Below are 19,449 nucleotides of genomic sequence, written 5' to 3' on the forward strand. Positions count from 1 at the left end.
AAGCTCATATCAAGAGACACGGTAGTGTCTCGCGCCAAGTACACGCGAAGCGAGACGCACCGTGACTCTTTTACGCGAACGCACGAGTTGCGAGTACCCGAGATTTTGAGATCTCAATAACGAGTGAACGGATCAAGTTGTAAGTAGGCTTGATTGATAGCACATAAATTGAGTAACATTTTAAGACTAAAACCAATTCGCTATCTGTATTTTAACTGGTACTTTACTCTTGTACGTATGGGGTGCTCACGTTTAGGTCGGTCGAAGGGGATGAGCACGAAAATTTCATTGTGCATATTTCGAGAACACATTAATCGAGAAACATTTTAAGACAAGAATTATTTCGCTTTCTGTATTTTTTAACTAATATTTTACTCTTATCAGTAGCACATAGAGAGGAAAGACGGCTGGTCTAGTGGGTAGAGCGCCAGATTCGTAATCCGGGGAACCGGGTTCGAATCCCGCTAGGCCGCTGAGAATTTTTCTCAGCTTTACAAACGCTGCCCCCCCATCTGGCGGGTAGATCCAAAATGGATACAGTATTCCTATATGGTAAGCTGGGCTCCGTCTTTCGGAAGAGTTAAAGCCCCTTGCACAATAGGCGATAGCGATAGCGATAGCGACAGTGACAAAGTTGCCGACAAAGGTATAGCTTTGAGCCGTTGTCTAAAAGAGGAAATAGGAATGGAGGAATGGAATAGGATGGAGTAGTGAATAGGGTTGGGTACGTCCTTTCAAAAACGCCCTTTAAGGCCCCCTCGGGGTAATTAAAGTATATATCTTTATCCTTTTATCCAGTGGCACATAGATCTTTTTTTGCGTATATCTTTTAAACTATTACAGATAAACTATTACAGATAGACTAATTTTGTTTGAGGCATATGAAAGCACATATAAAGCACATAATTCTAGTATATTGAGTTTTTATATGTAATTTTAATGAGTGGGGGTGCTAGCTTACGTTAAGCCAGTAGCCTCACTTTCAATTGCAATTTCCCGTGAAACCGTTCGAGCACAAAAGTCGTGAATAGAGCACATAATTAGCACATAAAGAGCACTTAATTTCTGCATATGTGTTATTCCAATTCTTTGTAGAAGAGTGTTAACTTAACAGACATAAAGCTATTGTTTACAAATTATTATATGTGATATGCCTACATAAATAAGCGTTCGGCGAAGACGATCGCGGCCGTTGCCGACAGACGTTTCAAGTTACGTCTATAATCTTTTGTTTAGCTTTTGTTTAGTCGTCGCGCTCTTCGGAAGGAGACTCTCCCGAAACCAGTCTCAGCCTGTTCGCCGATCGGAACAGTCGTTCCCGATCGCCATTTAAAATTAATAATACATATAAAACGTATGTGTATATTCTTATACCTTACAATAATCAGAAGTGGGATATTTGTATCCAAGATATACGGCGTGTATACGAGACAAGCGTGATAACGTTTCGGTACGGAAGTCGCGATCGCAGAAGTAAAGCGGATTCGCGAACCCGAGGTGACTCGAGTGTGGTGATCGGTTGCTTACTCGAGTGAAGAATTACGTGTATGACACTAAAACGTTATAAACTGTATACAGTCGGCAGAGAAAGTAACTGAATTTATGTAAGATAATCAGTTGTCTAGCATAAACGATTAGAACGTGTGCTAATCGAAAGTCAGAAAGTTGTGTGAAATGTCGAACGAGCGGCAAAGCATTACGATGAATCTGAACGTATTTACGGTACTCGCGTTGAAAAAGAAGCTAAGGCAGATGAATCTGAGTACCAGTGGTGTCAAGTCTGAGTTGATTGCAAGACTGAATCAAGCAGACCCGTCCGGTCAATGGATGGATGATGTTGACGCGGATACAGAGGATGTGATAGAAGAAACGGAAGGTGCAACGGCAGCTGGAAGTACGAGGATAGAGGGCGGAGAGCCAAGACCTCCGCGTAGACCGTCAAACGAATGGGAAAAAGATCTTGAAATTTTGAGATTAGAAGGCGAATTAATGCGAAGAGAAATAGAGTTTATGCGGAGAGAAAACGAGTTTCTACGTTCTATGACACAGCCGACGACTTCTGCAAGTAACGTGAGCGCGGTGACGGTGCAACGGCCTGAAAGTGTGGCGTCGAAAATTAACCTGACTAATTTGAAGGAAATGCTACCTGCGTTCGATGGGAAAAAGGGATCGTACCAGTGTTGGAAGGAACAGCTAGTGACGGTAAAACAAATGTATCAGTTAGACGATAATATGACCAAATTGTTGCTGGGGGCGAAACTAACCGCGGGTGACGCCGCCGAATGGTTTCATTCAGTGCCTGCGCATCTTTCCTTGACAGTTGATGAGTTGTTGATACGCATGGAAGCTATGTATGGCCGGCGAGAAAAACGGTTAACGCTAAGGAAGGAATTCGAGAGCAGAACGTGGCAGCACGGCGAAACATTTGCCGAATACTTTCACAAAAAGCTTATCTTGGCAAATAAAGTCCCCATAGAAGAAAGTGAGATCGTCGACTACGTAATTGATGGTATTCCGGCTAAGACGATCAAATATCAGGCTATGATGCAGCAGTTTCCCAACAAGGAAACATTGTTAAAGGCGTTGGAAAACGTTTCTCTCGGAGCTGACCAAAAGGTGGCACACAAAATCGAGAAGCAGCACTTCGTCAAGAACTTGAGCAAAGCGGCAGGAGCGGCTAAGAAGATCGAAGGTGATTCAGAAATAAAGCCAGAACCAAAGTGCTTTAATTGTAACGTTGTAGGGCACATGGCTGCCAAGTGTCCGATGCCGAAACGTGAGAGAGGTGCTTGCTTCAATTGTCTTCAAGTGGGACATGAGTCGAAGGAGTGCCCGTCGAGAGAGCATACGAAGAGTGACGTATCAAAGGACAGCCCGGGAAATAAGAAGACCGATGTAAATAGCGTATTCATCGGAGAGATCAAGGATTTCCATAGAGACTTGGATTATCAGCTATAAGTAACGATAACGGCAATTTTGCGTTAAAGTGTAAACTCGATACTTTGTTAGATACGGGTAGTCTCGTGAGTTTCATAAAAGTTAGTTTCGTACCGCCAAATTTAATTACACCAATATTGTCGGGAAATTGTGAATATCGAGGTTTAAATGATAGCATGTTAGAGACGAAAGGACGTTTAACGGTTAAAATGGCCCTTAACGATAAGAAACCGGAAAATGTATCGTTGTTGGTTGTACCCGCGACGTCAATGAAATCTTCCGTAGTAATCGGTAGAGATATTTTACGACAATTCTTTAGAAAAGAAAACTCGTCTGACGAAGAAGCCGAAAATCAAGTAATCCGTCAAATATTAAACATTGATATTGACAATTTAGAAAGAAAACCGCAAGAATCATTAAATATTAATCCCGATGTAAGTTTAGAAGCGCAAACAATGGTAAAGGAATTATTTGTCGAGAATTATGTTAAACCCGAGAGACCCGATAAACCGGCAATTAATGCAAAAATTAAGTTAATACTTAAAGATCATAAGCCTTTTCAATTCACTCCACGTAGACTTTCATATGCTGAGAAAAATGCTCTTCGTGTTTTATTAAATTCTTCGCTTGAAAAGGGGATTACACGTCCTAGCGAGTCAGAATATGCCTCTTTTATTGTGTTGGTACAAAAAAAAACAGGCGATTTGTGATTATGTATAGACTTTCGTGAGTTAAACAAACTGTTAATGGGAGATAATTATCCAATGGCAAATATAGAGGACTTAATTGATTCGTTGCGTGGAAAAAAATATTTTACAAAGCTAGATCTAAAGATTGGATTTTATCATATAAAATTGTCCGAAGAGTCGATTAAGTGTACGGCCTTTATAACGCCGTTTGGTCAATTCGAATTTGTTGTCATGCCGTTTGGTTTAAAGATAGGACCGAATAAATTTCAGCGATATATTAGTAGCGTACTAGATAAAATTGTGCGAGAGTATGCGAGTATCCTGCAATTAAAAGTGCAATTGCTTGCTTGAAGCATGACGGCACTGAATCTTGGTCTGAAATCTTGCGTAACTGGTCAGTGACACATTCTTTAAGATTTCAATCTCTCAGAAATACAAGACTTTTGGCATCACAATCAGAAAGAGAATCTTCTTCTCAAGTATCGCAAGATTCTGACGTTTTAGTGAACAATTATTTGAAAAATTGGAATGTGCTTCAATTGCCGAATGCATATCTGCTGGTGAGAATGTAGAATTTGTATGTTTTGAATGTTATGCTTTTCTTTCCCTTTTAATTTCTTTGCTATCTAAGGAAAACGTATGCTTGACTTAAATAATTTACCGATTTAGCAAGATTTTAAAGAACTATATCCCGGAAGAGAAGACGGTCTTATGTCAAAATGAGATATAACCAAAAACGCCTTGATTGATCTTCTTAAAGCTGAGATTTCAAAATCAGATCAGTACGGCAGAAAGTTACTTACAGATATTATTGCTACAGATACAGGTATTAATGAAGAGACTATATTTGCTGTCCAATTTTTGTAACACTTAAATTTTTGTTACTTTATATTAACCTTGCTTAATGTAAATCTTCAGACAAAAATGATGCAATCCTGTTTCACTTGCTACCATCACTTTGCTGCAAGAGAACAAGAGGTGCAAGTGTAGGTGTATCGTCGGTCGCAGAGGCCGTAAAAGCCTTTATACTTCATATTTCTGTAATTATCGTTTGCAGTAAACATTTCTGTTTTATGAAATAAAATCTATAAATTCATATTTTGAAAAAACATTTTTACAGATTCCGGGAAACTTAAATCGGCAAATTAATACGCATAAAAAGTGGCTGGCAAACAGAGGTCTGAATTTGCACCCAATGTTGATTTTTGTTGGACCAAATTTGTCGAATATTAATGCTAGTTATGTACAAATAGACACTGTGCGGTATCAGCTTCGTACTCCACTGAAGGCTTTAGATACGTGCTTCAAGGCGTTCCAAGCATTGGACGCTGCATATCCGGAGGAGTGTCGTGCGGTTTGGTTTTTTATTCAAAAATATTTTTACGACTTATATCTAGAAGAGGACGAACAGATTCCTCGAGTGACAAATGTAATTAGTTCTTTAAAAGGATTGATTTCAAAGATAAATACTACTTAATATCTCTATATATTACATATATATTTTTATTTTAATTTAAAACTTTCTTTACTTTCTTCCTTTACTTTTATTGCTTTCCTTACTGTACAAAAATGAATTATATTTGTAGCGACTGCCATTAGCGTTTGTCTTCCATCAAAGCATTATGCTTTCACTTACGAATAGTTCATTCATATAATGTTTTTAGTACATATAAATGTGCTCAGGATAATTGCAGCAGAGAATACAATTCAATAAAAGTTTTTAGAAAACATTTACATGATAAACATCCTGCTCCTGTACTTGATGAAGCACAGGTTCTTAATCAAGACCATTTGGAAGAAATAAATGAAAATGTAGAGTTAGATTTTAATATAAGAAATGCACTTCAACAAATTGATGATGATCAAGATATACAGATTGACAATATTATACATAAAGTTGCTTTTACTACTCTTGATTTTAAGAAAGCTGCATTTGAATTATCAAGAGCTTTAGTTGCAAAATTATATGCTTCCAATACCTTAAATAGAAGTCATGTACAAGAGATTATTGAACTTATTTCAGAATTTGTTTGTGGTGATTTTCTTACAATGTTAAAATCCAAAACTTTGTCTATATTGCAAGGTATTAATCAAAGACAGGATGATCTGCAGAATTTGACTGAGATGTTCAATACAATACAAAATATATTTCAAGGCTTGAACACTGAAACACAAAGAATAAATACACTTAAAGCAAGCCAGTCTTATGTATGTCCTAATTCTTACAGAATAGGGGTTGCAGAAAAAATGATAAAAGTTGGAGAAAATGCAATTTTAACACCAGTAGAGTTGACAGGTCAATACATTCCAATAAAATATGTTTTAAAAAATTTTCTAGAGTTGCCTGGTGTCTTTGAAGCTATTTTAGCTAATATAACAAATCTTAATAATACAGACAAGTTAACTAATATAATTCAAAGCTCCCTATGGAAAAATATTAAAAAATCTTACTTCAACCCTACTTGTATTGCCTGTATTCTTATATTTTGATGACGTAGAGCCTGATAATTGCACAGATACTCACATGCAGGAGATCATAGCCTTGAAGTATTATATTATCAAATTCCCTGCATTCCTCAACACCTTATCTACTCTTGAGAATATTTTTGTATCCTGTATATTTTTATCAGATGACAGACATCTTAACAATGGAAATACCTTCCGTCCTATCATAAATGAACTCAAAGAACTAGAAGCCAATGGCATATTGGTGCATACAACAACTGGAAATAAGCAAATATACTTTTCTTTGTGCTTGCTTCTTGGTAATAACTTAGGATTTTATTCTATTACTGGATTTACTAATTCCTTTAATGCAAATTTTTAATGTCGTTTTTGCAAAGAACATAAACAAGTAATGAAGAGACAAGTTAAGGAAAATCTGTTATCTTTACGTAATACAGAAAATTATGAAGCTGATATTTTCACCAATAATTTATCATTAACAGGTATTAAGGAACGATGTATTTGGAATGAGCTTCAAAGCTATCATATGATTACTAATCTTGTTGCAGACTTAATGCACGATGTTCTGGAAGATGTTTGTCATTATGATTTATGTGCTATTTTGGAAGAACTGATTTCTGCCAAAAGTTATTTTACTATTCAATATCTTAATGATCGGATACAAAATTTTGATTATGGTTTTGATATAGATAATAAGCCTTCTATTATCACATTTGATCACATTCGCAGAGAAAAACTGAAAATGTCTGCATCAGAAATGTTATTTTTTGTACGACATTTTGGTCTTATCATTGGAGATTTGGTGCCTGAGATAGAGGAAGTATGGCAGCTATACATCCGTCTTATTCACATATTAGATATTATTACCGCTCCACTTGTAGATACAAATTTAACCATTTATCTCGCAACTTTGATTGCTGAACACAATAAATTATATTGTCAACTATTGTTCAAAACATTAAAATCAAAACATCATTTTATGGTCCATTATCCTAGAATTTTAAATTTAATTGGTCCTCTTATTCATGTGTGGTCAATGCGAATGGAAGGCAAACATCGGCCAGTAGTAAAGCAAGTAGCTAAAAGTTACAAACTCTCGAAAAAATCTATCTTTAACAATTGCTAAGAAATATTCACTCGGTCTCTCAGCTCGCTTTTTATCTAGACAGGGCTTTCGACAGGATTTAGTTTTCCATTCTAAAGAAAAAGTTCTAATTGATTGCGATAATTATAATAATTTTCACTACATCTTACCTGCTCTTGGTCTTGAAAATTCTATAGTATTTTAGAAAGCAACAATTTATAATCTATATATATAAAGACAAATGTCCTGACTGACTGACTGACTGACTGACTGACTCACTCATCAACGCTCAGCCCAAACCCCTGAACCGAATTTTTACCAAAAGTATATGAAATAGGGGTAGTATTTACCGGGGAGTGCCACTATGTGTATAGTTTTTTGTTACCGATTTTCTGGAAACCGGTTTTTCTAATTCTTCTAATTTTTCGGGAAATAATTGACCGAATCTCAAGGAATTATAGATCAAACAGGGGTAGAATTTTCCGGGAAGTGCTATAAAGTGTATAATTTTTCGTTACCGATCTTTTTGGAAGCAGGTACCGAAATTTTTTCAATTTTTCGGGAATTAATTGACCGAATCTTATATTTGTATATTAAATTGTATATTAAAGAATTGTATATGAAGTAGGGGTAGAATTTTACGGGGAGCGCCATGATATGTACAGTTTTTGTTACCGATCTTTTTGGAAACCGGTTTTTTTAATTTTTCCAATTTTTCGGGAAATAATTGATTTAATCTCAAAGAATTATATATGAAGTAGGGGTAGAATTTCCCGGGAAGTGCTATAAAGTGTACTATTTTTTGTTACCGATCTTTTTGGAAACCGGTTCCGAATGACCGAATCTCAAAGAATTATGCATAAAGTAAGGGTAGAATTTCCCGGGGAGTGTTATAAAGTATATAATTTTTCGTTACTGATCTTTTTGGATTTTTTCGGAAATAATTGACCGAATCTCAAAGAATTGTATATAAAGTAGAGGTAGAATTTTCCGGAGAGTGCGGAAAGAGGAAAAAAGAAGAAGCAAATACTTTTCATCATCGCGAATAAAAGCGTCCACTCGTTGAGTGATTCGGGGATGGTATAATTTAGGCAATCCGGGGACTGCCATAAAGTGTATAATTTTTCGTTACCGATTTTTTGGAAACTGGTTCCGAAATTTTTTCAATTTTTCAATAATTAACCGAATCTTAAAGAATCATATATGAAATAGGGGTAGAAAGAATTAAAGAATGTAATAGAATTAGAAAAATTGCTAATAGTAAAGGAGTTTCCGATTTCTGTAAAAAAAAAATGTATGTGATTGCTCCAATTTCCTCAAATTTTGAGATATCAAGCTGAATTTTTTTTTTTAAAGAGGAGGGAGAGAGAGAGGGAGAGAGAGAGGGAGAGAGAGAGATAGAGAGAGAGAGAGAGAGACTATTTGCGTGTCTTATTACATATGTCCTCCGGGGCGAAGCCCGGGTAACCAGCTAGTATTAAATATAAGAAAAATATGGTTCTTGTAAGAAATTATAATCAAGAAAATTTGCCTTTATTTGGATTATTGCACTGCATTATAAAACCATTAAATAATGATAGAGTTGGTTTTATTCTCTCAGGTTTTCAAACCATAGGTTTTAATAATCACCTTCATTGCTATGAAGTAACACCAAATTATGGAATGGTTTTATGAAGAATATCAAAACTTTGTTTCATTTTATCCAACTTGTTATAAAACAGCTGCAGATGGGAATTCATATGTGTATTATAGACATATTTTATAAATAAAATCAATTTACTACTAACAAGAAAATTTAATATTTTGTAATATATAAGAAAAATTAATAGAATAATAAGTTAGCATATATTCTTAATATAAGAATAAATCCAACCTTATACATATTCAAACAGAATAAATTAATTTTTATTTCGCCAGTCAAATAATAAACAACAATAGGAATATTAATCGACTCTACTGGCCATTATAATCGTCAAGACAATACGACCACAATAATAAATAAATTATTATTTGACTGACGAAATAAAAATTTATTTATTCTGTTTGAATATACTCCTTGGACTAGAGTTTCGGTGTTTCTATCTTATATATTTAGTTTAATACAGGTTATTGCGATAAATATTACCACATGCCTCAGTGATCGAATTGGTACGACGCCCTACACGGAATGAGGGAGGTTCCAGGTTCGAACCCTGGCTGAGGTAATATTTTTCGCAATAAATTTAATTATTTAAATGAGATGCTTATATATAAGTATCAAAGATTACATCAGCTTATATTGGTTAAAAGAGCGTCTTGACGATAATCGAACCAAATCGTGGTCGTATTGTCTTGGCGATTATAATGGCCAGTAGAGTCGATTAATATTCCTATTGTTGCTTATACATATTCTTATTAGTTAAGAATATCTCTTACTAATCTATTCTTTAGAAGAATTTCTTCTGAAGTTAAAAAAATCCTTTTGGTGCCTATTTTAGTAGACACTACTATAAAAATAAGAGGGAAATTCTTAAGTTGAGAATACAATTTTTTCGGTGTACAGATAAGTTAATTAATGAGAAGATAGTTTCACGGCGATTAAAATAAAAACCGATAATATCCAGATTGCATATCCAAAATCATAAAGTTTCATCATGGAATATAAACACACCGGAGCACTTTCACTAACAATCCCAACTTTGACTGTAACCGGTAAACGCACACAGCGATGAAACGAAAATTCAATTTCAGACAATTTGCCAGGAGAGTTAATTGAGCAAAACGCGAGAATCGAGGCGCCGCATATTTACGTCTGTAAAATATGCGAATGCCGGATAAGGAGGGCAAACACTGATCGAGATTTCTGACTCGCCCCCGGGTGCATCTCTCTTTGATGAAATGTAATTTCCTCGATTCCGCGGAAAGCTACTTTCAATGACATGCGCGAATATTTATCTTTCGTTATTTTTATTGACGGGGCAAAAATTGGTTAGAGAATTATATTTATTATATTTATTATATTTATTATTTGTCCGAATAGAATTGAATGACAAGTCTCAGCAAACTACAGAGATGAACAGATATTGAACGAACATTAAATCATAACCCTCGGCTAATGTTTTGCGGAATCAATTGGTATAGTAATCGCAAGATCCATTGATCAAGATGCATCGTTGATCTCTTCAAATGGATACATAATGCGTAGCTGACGACTGCCGATTGTAGCAGGTCGTAAACTCATCTTATAATAACGCGTCGAAGTAACGGAGCACTGAGGCGTTTAAAGTGCGCTGAAAGTTATGAAACGAAACGTAAAAGGAACGCACCGTGTTCACAGCGATGTAATCATCAGCGCTGGTGCGTGAACGTTATCGCGAATTAAATTCGGTCTTTTGTACTGTTACGTACGGAAATTTTATCCTAAAATTTCGGACGACGCACGTTGGAATTTTTGAACGGTTTAGACACGACGCACACGCTATCTCAGAATTCCGAGCGAACGCTCAGGCGTCAATACAAATGTTTGGTTTATCCTACGGTTATCAGACGGCTGTTGATAGGCTGAGGCCCAGATGGGGCCCAAAACTACGTTTCTAGAAACTTCTAGAAAACCTCCCCCTTAAGACGCGTAGGAAGTGGTAAAAATCTCGCGCGGGAGGTTCTGGCCATTTCGGGTATAAAAAGGGCGGAAAACGCCGCGGAGCGACACATAGTTTTCGGCCTCGGGTCTGTTACTTCATTCTTGACTTTAATCGTTTTTCTAACTTTTATTTAACTCCAGACAGTTAGTGACACTGAGGAATCGCGTTAGTCTCATCAAGTGAAACTGTAAGAGCAACACGATGTTTTCGCATCGAGAATTAGTGAGTAAACTTTTCTGATATATAAATGAAAATACACAAAACTGGATACACAAAACTGGATATCCTTTCAGAATAATTATTTCTTCTATTGATAGTCCTACATATGCGTTAGTTCATTTTCTCCACAAGATTATTTCTACAAGCATACCGAAGCCGAATAGTCACATAAATAATAGCTTTGAACTAGTCACGAAACTTAACGGTATACACATTAATAATGATTACACTCTGATCTCGCTTGATGCAATTTCGTTATTCACTAATATTCCTACAAATTTAGTACTGGAAAGTATTTCCAACAGATGGGCATATATCTCTAATAATTGCAATATTCCTAAAGATGAATTCATGCGAGCTATAGAATTAATCTTGAATTCAACTTTCTTTACATTTGACAATATCATATATAAACAAAAATTTGGTTCTCCCATGGGCTCCCCGTTGTCACCCATCGTTGCGGACATTGTTATGCAGGATTTGGAAAGCAGAGTGTTGCAATCACTTACCTTTATGTTGCCTTTTTACTGCAGATACGTTGATGACATTGCGATGGCTGTACCTCGCAATTCTGTTGACACAATTTTACAAGCATTTAATTCTTATCATCCGAGGTTGCAGTTTACCGTCGAATTAGGGGGAGACAAATTAAATTTTTTAGATGTAACGTTGATTAAGGGCAACAACGGTTTGGAATTTGATTGGTTCCACAAACCGACGTTTTCAAGCCGTTATCTTAATTTTATGTCGCAACACCCTGTTTCCCAAAAAGGAGGCAAGGTCATGGGCATGGTTGATAGGGCTTTTTTATTATCACACCCTAGATACCATCAAAAAAATATAAAATTCATAGTAGACACTCTATTACTGAATGACTACCCGCTGACATTCATATTCGACACAATTAATACGTGTCAAAGAATCAAATCTTTACTTTATAAACGCACCCGTAAACAGAATGAACCTCTACCTACGAACGAAGTAAATCGAGGTAATTGGTTTACTGTACCATATGTTTCCAATATATCGAAGAAATTCAAGAATGTGGTCACGGATTTGAATGTCAGCTTGTCATTCTATAGCTTAAATAAACTAAAGAACTTTATCAAAGTCCAAAAAGACATCCTTCCTACCCAATCAAATAAAAACGTCGTGTATAGAATTTCATGTAAAAATTGTAACGCAACTTACGTTGGCCAGACGTTGAGGCAACTCAAAACGAAAATTACCGAACACCGTAATCATATTAATAGAAACACGGATACGCATTCCGTTATTACTGAAAACAGAATAAATTTTAACCACGAATTTGATTGGGAAAATGTTGAAATATTGGACAAGGAAAGGTTTTTAGCAAAGCGACTTGCATCAGAAATGTTACATATTAAATATTACAAAAGAATAGTTTGAACTCTCAGGCAGATACAGAGTTTTTGCACCACGCATACGTTTCGATCTTATGGATAAATTGTAAGCTATGTCCATGACACCTTTGTTCCTCCACAAGATCATGAGTTATTTTTATGGGGACTTAAGTCGTCTACAGACGATTCCGAGTCTCGACATCGAACTCGCGAAACTCATGTTCGACCGTTAGACGCCGTGTTTTTTACCGCTGAATTTATATATTGAATATTTATTGTTTCTTAAGTTTTGACCTATACATTTTACATTTATTTGTACCAATGTTTGACTTAAGACATTCCCGACTAGCTATTTATTGTATTTATTATCGTTCACTTTATATTATTCTTACTTTATGACCTATGTGTTTTTCAATTGATTTCTGCTAAAGCTGGCATAAGACGTGCCCCTGCCTGCTTTACCGAATCATTTTGTTGTTGTGCGTCGTGTAGGCGGGATCTCCTCGTACAGTTCTCTTTGTATAGATCGTTCCCTTTGCTATATGTTCATACCATTTTATCTGACTCTGCGATGTATTCGTTCTCCAGACTACTTGTTGAGTTGTTTTAGAATTCTAATTTAAGCCAAGGATTTAACTCCTTAATTACTTTATAGATTTGGACCTTGTAGTCTCACTAGGTTTCTGTAAAATTTGGAAACAGTAAACTCGCCATGTTGTTAAGGAGAACATTTTATTATTGTCGTTAATATTATTCCACTGAGGATGGCTCGGACAGGAGCCGAAACGTTTGGATTTTTGGAACTTGATGAATAAATCATTATTATATTTAAACGCATCGTGATCCGCGTGTTGCCCTTACAGCCTCTTCCAATCTATTTTTGAATTTCGAGGGTCTTTATACCACTTTTTATTGATATATATATATGTTACATTTATTTAATATTTTTATGAGTTTTTAACTTCTGTTCAATAATTAAGCTATGTGTCATTAGGCAGCAATTTTGTACAAATTAATACATAATAAAACATTTATTTCTCTTTTGTATTTTACTTTCCCTCTAAATCGATTTTTATATTAACAAAATAATATTCCGTAGTAAATCCATAAATATATAATCTTTCTCTCATAATTTTAAACTGTTAAATAAATAATTTAGGGAACAAATTTCTGCCACATCGAACATCTGTTCGAGAACAATCTGCTAAAAGTTTCTTTAATTATTTCAGTTCTTAGCAGTGACAATCTCGTTAGCAAGTATCGCACTTGCCAGCATCCTCGTTCAACCTGCCTATGAACATCAATACGATAGCAATCCACGCTATTTGCAACATCAGTCTCTTTCGCAGCACTGGATACGATCTACGACTGAACAATATCGCGCGGAACAGTTACCGGACCAGGAATCGACGCGATATCTACCGGGAGTTGAAACAAAAAAAAATGAAGATCCAAAAGAGGCTAAGCGTAAAAGAATGGAAGAATATGGGCGTAAAATGGATTTTATCCGACATATGGACGGAGGCCGCTCTCTTCAACCATTGGTAAATGCTCATTATCCTATTACTTGATCTGATGAAATGATATATGTTTCATTAACTTAACATTCACAATATTTTATTTATATTACTATCATTTCATTAAAAGTTCAAATTTTATTTAATTTGATATTTTAAATGTAATATTTAATTCGAAACACCTATATGTAACGCCTAGCAATTTGTCTTATGTGACAAATATGTACATCACTGTATTATTGACAAACAGCTTTTCTTGGAGTTAATTATATAACACAAACGCTAATATTTGTCGTGTTTTTTGTACACAAATTGATCATGTAAGTTACTGAATATTTCATAAGAATGATATTTCTCCAGATGGTACACAACCGAAGAAAAAGATCGGATCCTGCAAGCACTGAATCAAGTAAATTTGAGATCTTTGCACATAATGTGGCCGCGATCAAGTCGTTCTTAAATGACTTGTTACTTCCAGAAAACGGGCTTACTGATTTTACTGGTAAATATTCCAAAGAACAAAAATAAAATTTGTGACATCTTCAAAGAATAACCTAATGCACCGCTTATCTTGAAAGTCGTGTAACAGCTTATACGAGTTCCAATGAAACGCGAACGTAAATTAACGTATCGATATTAATGCGAATTCAATGTAAACTGTTTAATTACAGATAAGCGTGTGCGGAAATGTCAGATGGAGGATTACATAACCTCCTATCTCCCTAGGTTACTGATGCCACAGCTGCCACCAAATTTAGCCAACGTAATGCGACACACTTATCATTACCTGACTGCACGAGTGGGAAAGATTACAGTGTTTCAAGCAATTGTTAACATGTGGGCGTTTCTACTAGGTTTTTATTCTTATCAGCCAATGATCTCTATATGTACTTCTGTATAGTCGGAAGTTGTTATTGACGTACACAAACTGGAATCGTCATTTACTCTTTATTGCACACAAAATTAAAAGAAACTCTTAAATTACTTTGAGAATACATGACTCTTCCATATTAGCGAAGAAGGTGGACGCGCATAAAAGCCCCTTGCACAATGCCAGGCAACAGGCAATAGGAACAGGAAATAACCAAAAAATCGTTAATTACAACCTACAAAATTCGAATGCTATGATTAGTTGGCAATAGGCAATAGGCACAGAATTTCCAACGTGACGGAAACTCTGTGTCTATTGCCTGTGTCACTGTTTATTCTGCATTGATACATGATTTCTGATTTCTATTCCCTGTTCCTATTGCCTGTTGCCTGGCATTGTGCAAGAGGCTTAAACAACAACGGAAACGAACATGTGAATGGAAACGCTACACTAGCGCCTCGATTATCGCGACATCTTTACGTTTATATACGTACGCACCATATAGACTAACTGTAGCTCGGACAGTTGGTGCCAAACTCAAATTATAAGTTGAATAATTATTTTCTACACCTTCCCTTAATTTTGAAACAGTTTCTAATAAACTTAGCTTACATTTAACCTGAACTTGCTAACTCATAACTAAAATACTTATAATTAAAATTATAGTCTTATTCTTAACTTAGCTTACTAATTTGCTTTTGTGAATCTCGAACTTATTATGCCCTAGTGCTTTGGTAACTATATATCCGCTAGTTGTTTATCAGTCGTACAATACTTTATGTTTATCAATCCTTCCGTGAACTTTTCATTTATGAACCGATATCTAACATCAATATGTTTACTTCTTTTATTGCCATGTTGTTTTTAATCAATTGAATGGTGCTTTGATTGTCAATATTTAATGTTGCTACAACTGATTTGCCTGTTAATTCTTCAATTAAAGATTTCAAATGTAAGATTTTCTTGCAACATTCGGTTGCTGCAATGTACTCGACTTCAGTACTAGATAATGCCGTTATAGACTGCTTTTTCGAACTCCAACTTATAGACCCGCCGCAGTACATAATAAAAAAACCGGATGTACTTTTTTGAGTCTCTATATCGCCTGCATAATTTGAATCTGTATAACTGTTGTGAGAAGGCTTTGAACGAGCGATGTGCTCAAAGCGAGAGGGCAGCTCGCGGTTGGTGGCGCGACTCGAAGCGCCACGCGTGCGTGCGGGCTTCATGGCTACGCATTCGAACCTCGATCACTGTCGTATTCAGACGTCGTGTTCAGACACCGGTTTACAAAGTGTGATATACTTATATATAATAAATAGAGTATTCAGAGTGTGTTAAGAAATTAAACAGTTTATTTCCTGCCCGTCTCGTCACATCCTGAAGCATTCTGAGTGATATTGCCAATAGGTTATGGGCCCAGGGCACGATTCCTCTGCGCGGGTAAGCGACACGTGCGTGCATAGTGTGTGAGACGCCGGCGAAGGAGCTGTGTGAAGTTGGCCCCCCCACTACTGAAAATCTAATAATAACTATCACCATTCGTTTGGTGGTCGTTTGGTGGTGTTTGGTAGTCCATTCCCGACGTTTGGTAGTCAAAGCTGTAACTAATTATGCGAAAAAAAGACATATGCGCGTGAAGTTAGCCCCCCCCCCCCTCTTGTAAAACTCGGCTTTCCAGACTGCGTATATCATTTTATCTGTAAGCATTCGTTTGGTGGTCGCGTGCTGACGTTTGGTAGTCCATTCCCGATGATTGGTAGTCAAAGCTGTAACTAATAATGCGAAAAAAAGACATATGCGCGTGAAGTTAGCCCCCCCTCTTGTAAAACTCGGCTTTCCAGACTGCGTATATCATTTTATCTGTAAGCATTCGTTTGGTGGTCGCGTGCTGACGTTTGGTAGTCCATTCCCGATGATTGGTAGTCAAAGCTGTAACTAATTATGCGAAAAAAAGACATATGCGCGTGAAGTTAGCCCCCCCTCTTGTAAAACTCGGCTTTCCAGACTGCGTATATCATTTTATCTGTAAGCATTCGTTTGGTGGTCGCGTGCTGACGTTTGGTAGTCCATTCCCGATGATTGGTAGTCAAAGCTGTAACTAATTATGCGAAAAAAAGACATATGCGCGTGAAGTTAGCCCCCTTGTCGTGCAATAAGTCCACGGGTCTTGCGCCGGGTGCGTCGTGCAATTTTGACAAGGGCTACATTTTGTGAAAGGATGGAGGAAGGCCATTTCGAGCACATACTAAAGTAAAAATATGATAAATTGGTGATGTGTTGCGCACGGTCACACGTTGATGTAATTTTTCATCTGCGTGCGCTCTTACGCAATATGACTTCAATGTATCTGTTTAAACTTTTATACTGAAAAAGGTCTAAAGATGTGGTACAATATGGCTCCAGGCGAAGGACCACTTTAAAAGACCTAACGCGCCAATGGTGGTACCTCAAGGGTGGTGCGGGAGTTCACTGTTATTACTTCTAATTTTTCAAATTATTACTTTTTATATCCATAAAGTATACAGTAGAATATTTCTTGTAGAAAAGTAGAATTGCTCAATTTTGTATAAGAATGGTAGAATATTTTTATATTTTTGCCGCTTATATCCAACTCTTTTTTTACGCGCTAAAATGTTCCGCGTAAGTGTGAAAAGAAATCGCCACCAAGTAAAACTTTATTAAAATATAAATATTTAAAAAAAATCGTATAAAAAAGATACTCTTACTACGTTTACACGAGCGTTACTTCTGTAGTAACTTACGATAATTCCTACGCGTAAACGGAATTTTGTAGTAACTTATGATAATTTACTTCGCGTAAACGAGTGAATTATCGTAAGTTACTACAGAAGTAATCGCTCGTGTAAACGTAGAAACAGATACAAAAGATATTTCTTTCTATTACTATGTTTACGCGAGCGTTACTTCTGTAGTAACTTACGATAATTCCTTCGCGTAAAGGAAATTTTGTAGTAACTTACGATAATTTACTCTGCGTAAACGAGTGAATTATCGTAAGTAGTAATGCTCGCGTAAACGTAGTACATGCGGTAGATATGTTGCGCATAGATGGAGAATAATAAGAAATCGCGTTATTAAATAAAATTATATGTAAAAAGAATAATGCGTAAGACAGTTGGATATATTAGAAAAGTATGTACATACGATATACGTTATTTGATTCACAGTTTTTAACTTGCCTGTACATCACCTCGGACTCGTCGATCGAAGCGGTCGATTCAAGCTGATGTCATCTATGGATCGTTCGGTTGATTACAGTTGCAGTCGGTAACTCATCTCCTATGGTAAAAAGTTGGTGCATCCATTAAGATTCACCCTGTATATATATATATCCATTCACCCGCATACGTTTTTTTGGCACCTTTACGCCGCCAACCTGGGTCGTTTTCGTCCTGACGTTTTTTTTTAAGTGTTAAAGTGTTACAAAAAATCTGAAAAAATTCATGGAGGTAATTCAAACCTTCAATTTGAAGTATCAATCATAAAATTATAAACAATTTAATTTTTTCACATAATTTGTATTAAAAAAATGGAGTAACTAGGGGTAAAATCATTTGTTTACTCAAAAAATCATAATTTTAAGACAAATAAAGATATCGAAATGAATCCAAACGGAAATTGAAGGGGAAAAACGTACCTTTCATAAAAAAAAATATTGCATGCAATTATTTTGAAATTAAATGCTTAAGTTTGCAACCTTAAAATTGCCAATAAATTAGCCCCTTTCGTAGTAATCATCTCGGAACCGTCACTTCCCTGGTCCTCGACATCGTCGATTTCATCTTCGGAGTCGCCGCCACCGAAATATTCGACCTCCTCGTGATGGCGCAATATTCTTGACACTTCCTCGACCGACCGCTGCGCCATTTTTGTCGAAAAACTGAACAAAAACATTTTTGTAATTTTTTTTCGCGGTCAGATGTTTTTATGAGACTTCTACGGACACAATGAACACTTTAAAACGAAAAACACAAAAAAATTACTTACGTTTTTGGGCAACGTTCGCCGCAAACCTGGGTCGTTTTCGTCCTTTCAAGAATTGACGTGTCTCCTGTGACGGCCGGAGAGGGACTGGCGCCTTGAAACAGTTGAAACTCGGTAGGCGGGTTCTCGGGGAGCATAACTTTTTTTACGGATGCGCAGTGGCGCCCTCTCTACCCGTTTTCAAAAGTTACTACATTTGATTTTCGCCCGGACGAAAACGACCCAGGTATACGGGTGAAGGGATATATATATATACCCCGATATATACATATCTTAAAGATGTGAATTTATAATTTATGGATATTACATTATATATTACGATATATTATCACTTTTATAACAGTTACGAAAATAACTCTGCCTGTTGATAACTGCTACATTTTTTTTATCCAGATCAAGAAGAAAAACGACACAACTTCAATCAATGCTCCAAACAGGGGGGATCTAATCTATGTCCCTAATTATGTACTTTTCACAAGTAATGATCCCGAGAGCACTTTTCCGATAACCACTGGAGATAAATAGAAAACAATGATGCCTTGGGATCCATTTTACCCGCATTGGGAGAACGCTCATACTCGAATAAGTGTCAAAGACGAAACATTCAACGACTACAAATATACACCACCTTATGAAACGTTTGCTAAAGTTTTCGAGTAGCAAGTGAAGTTACA

Source organism: Temnothorax nylanderi, unplaced genomic scaffold (assembly GCF_030848795.1).
Source record: "Temnothorax nylanderi isolate EJ_2023f unplaced genomic scaffold, tnyl_v1.0 TNYL_tig0147_pilon, whole genome shotgun sequence".
Classification (NCBI taxonomy): domain Eukaryota; kingdom Metazoa; phylum Arthropoda; class Insecta; order Hymenoptera; family Formicidae; genus Temnothorax; species Temnothorax nylanderi.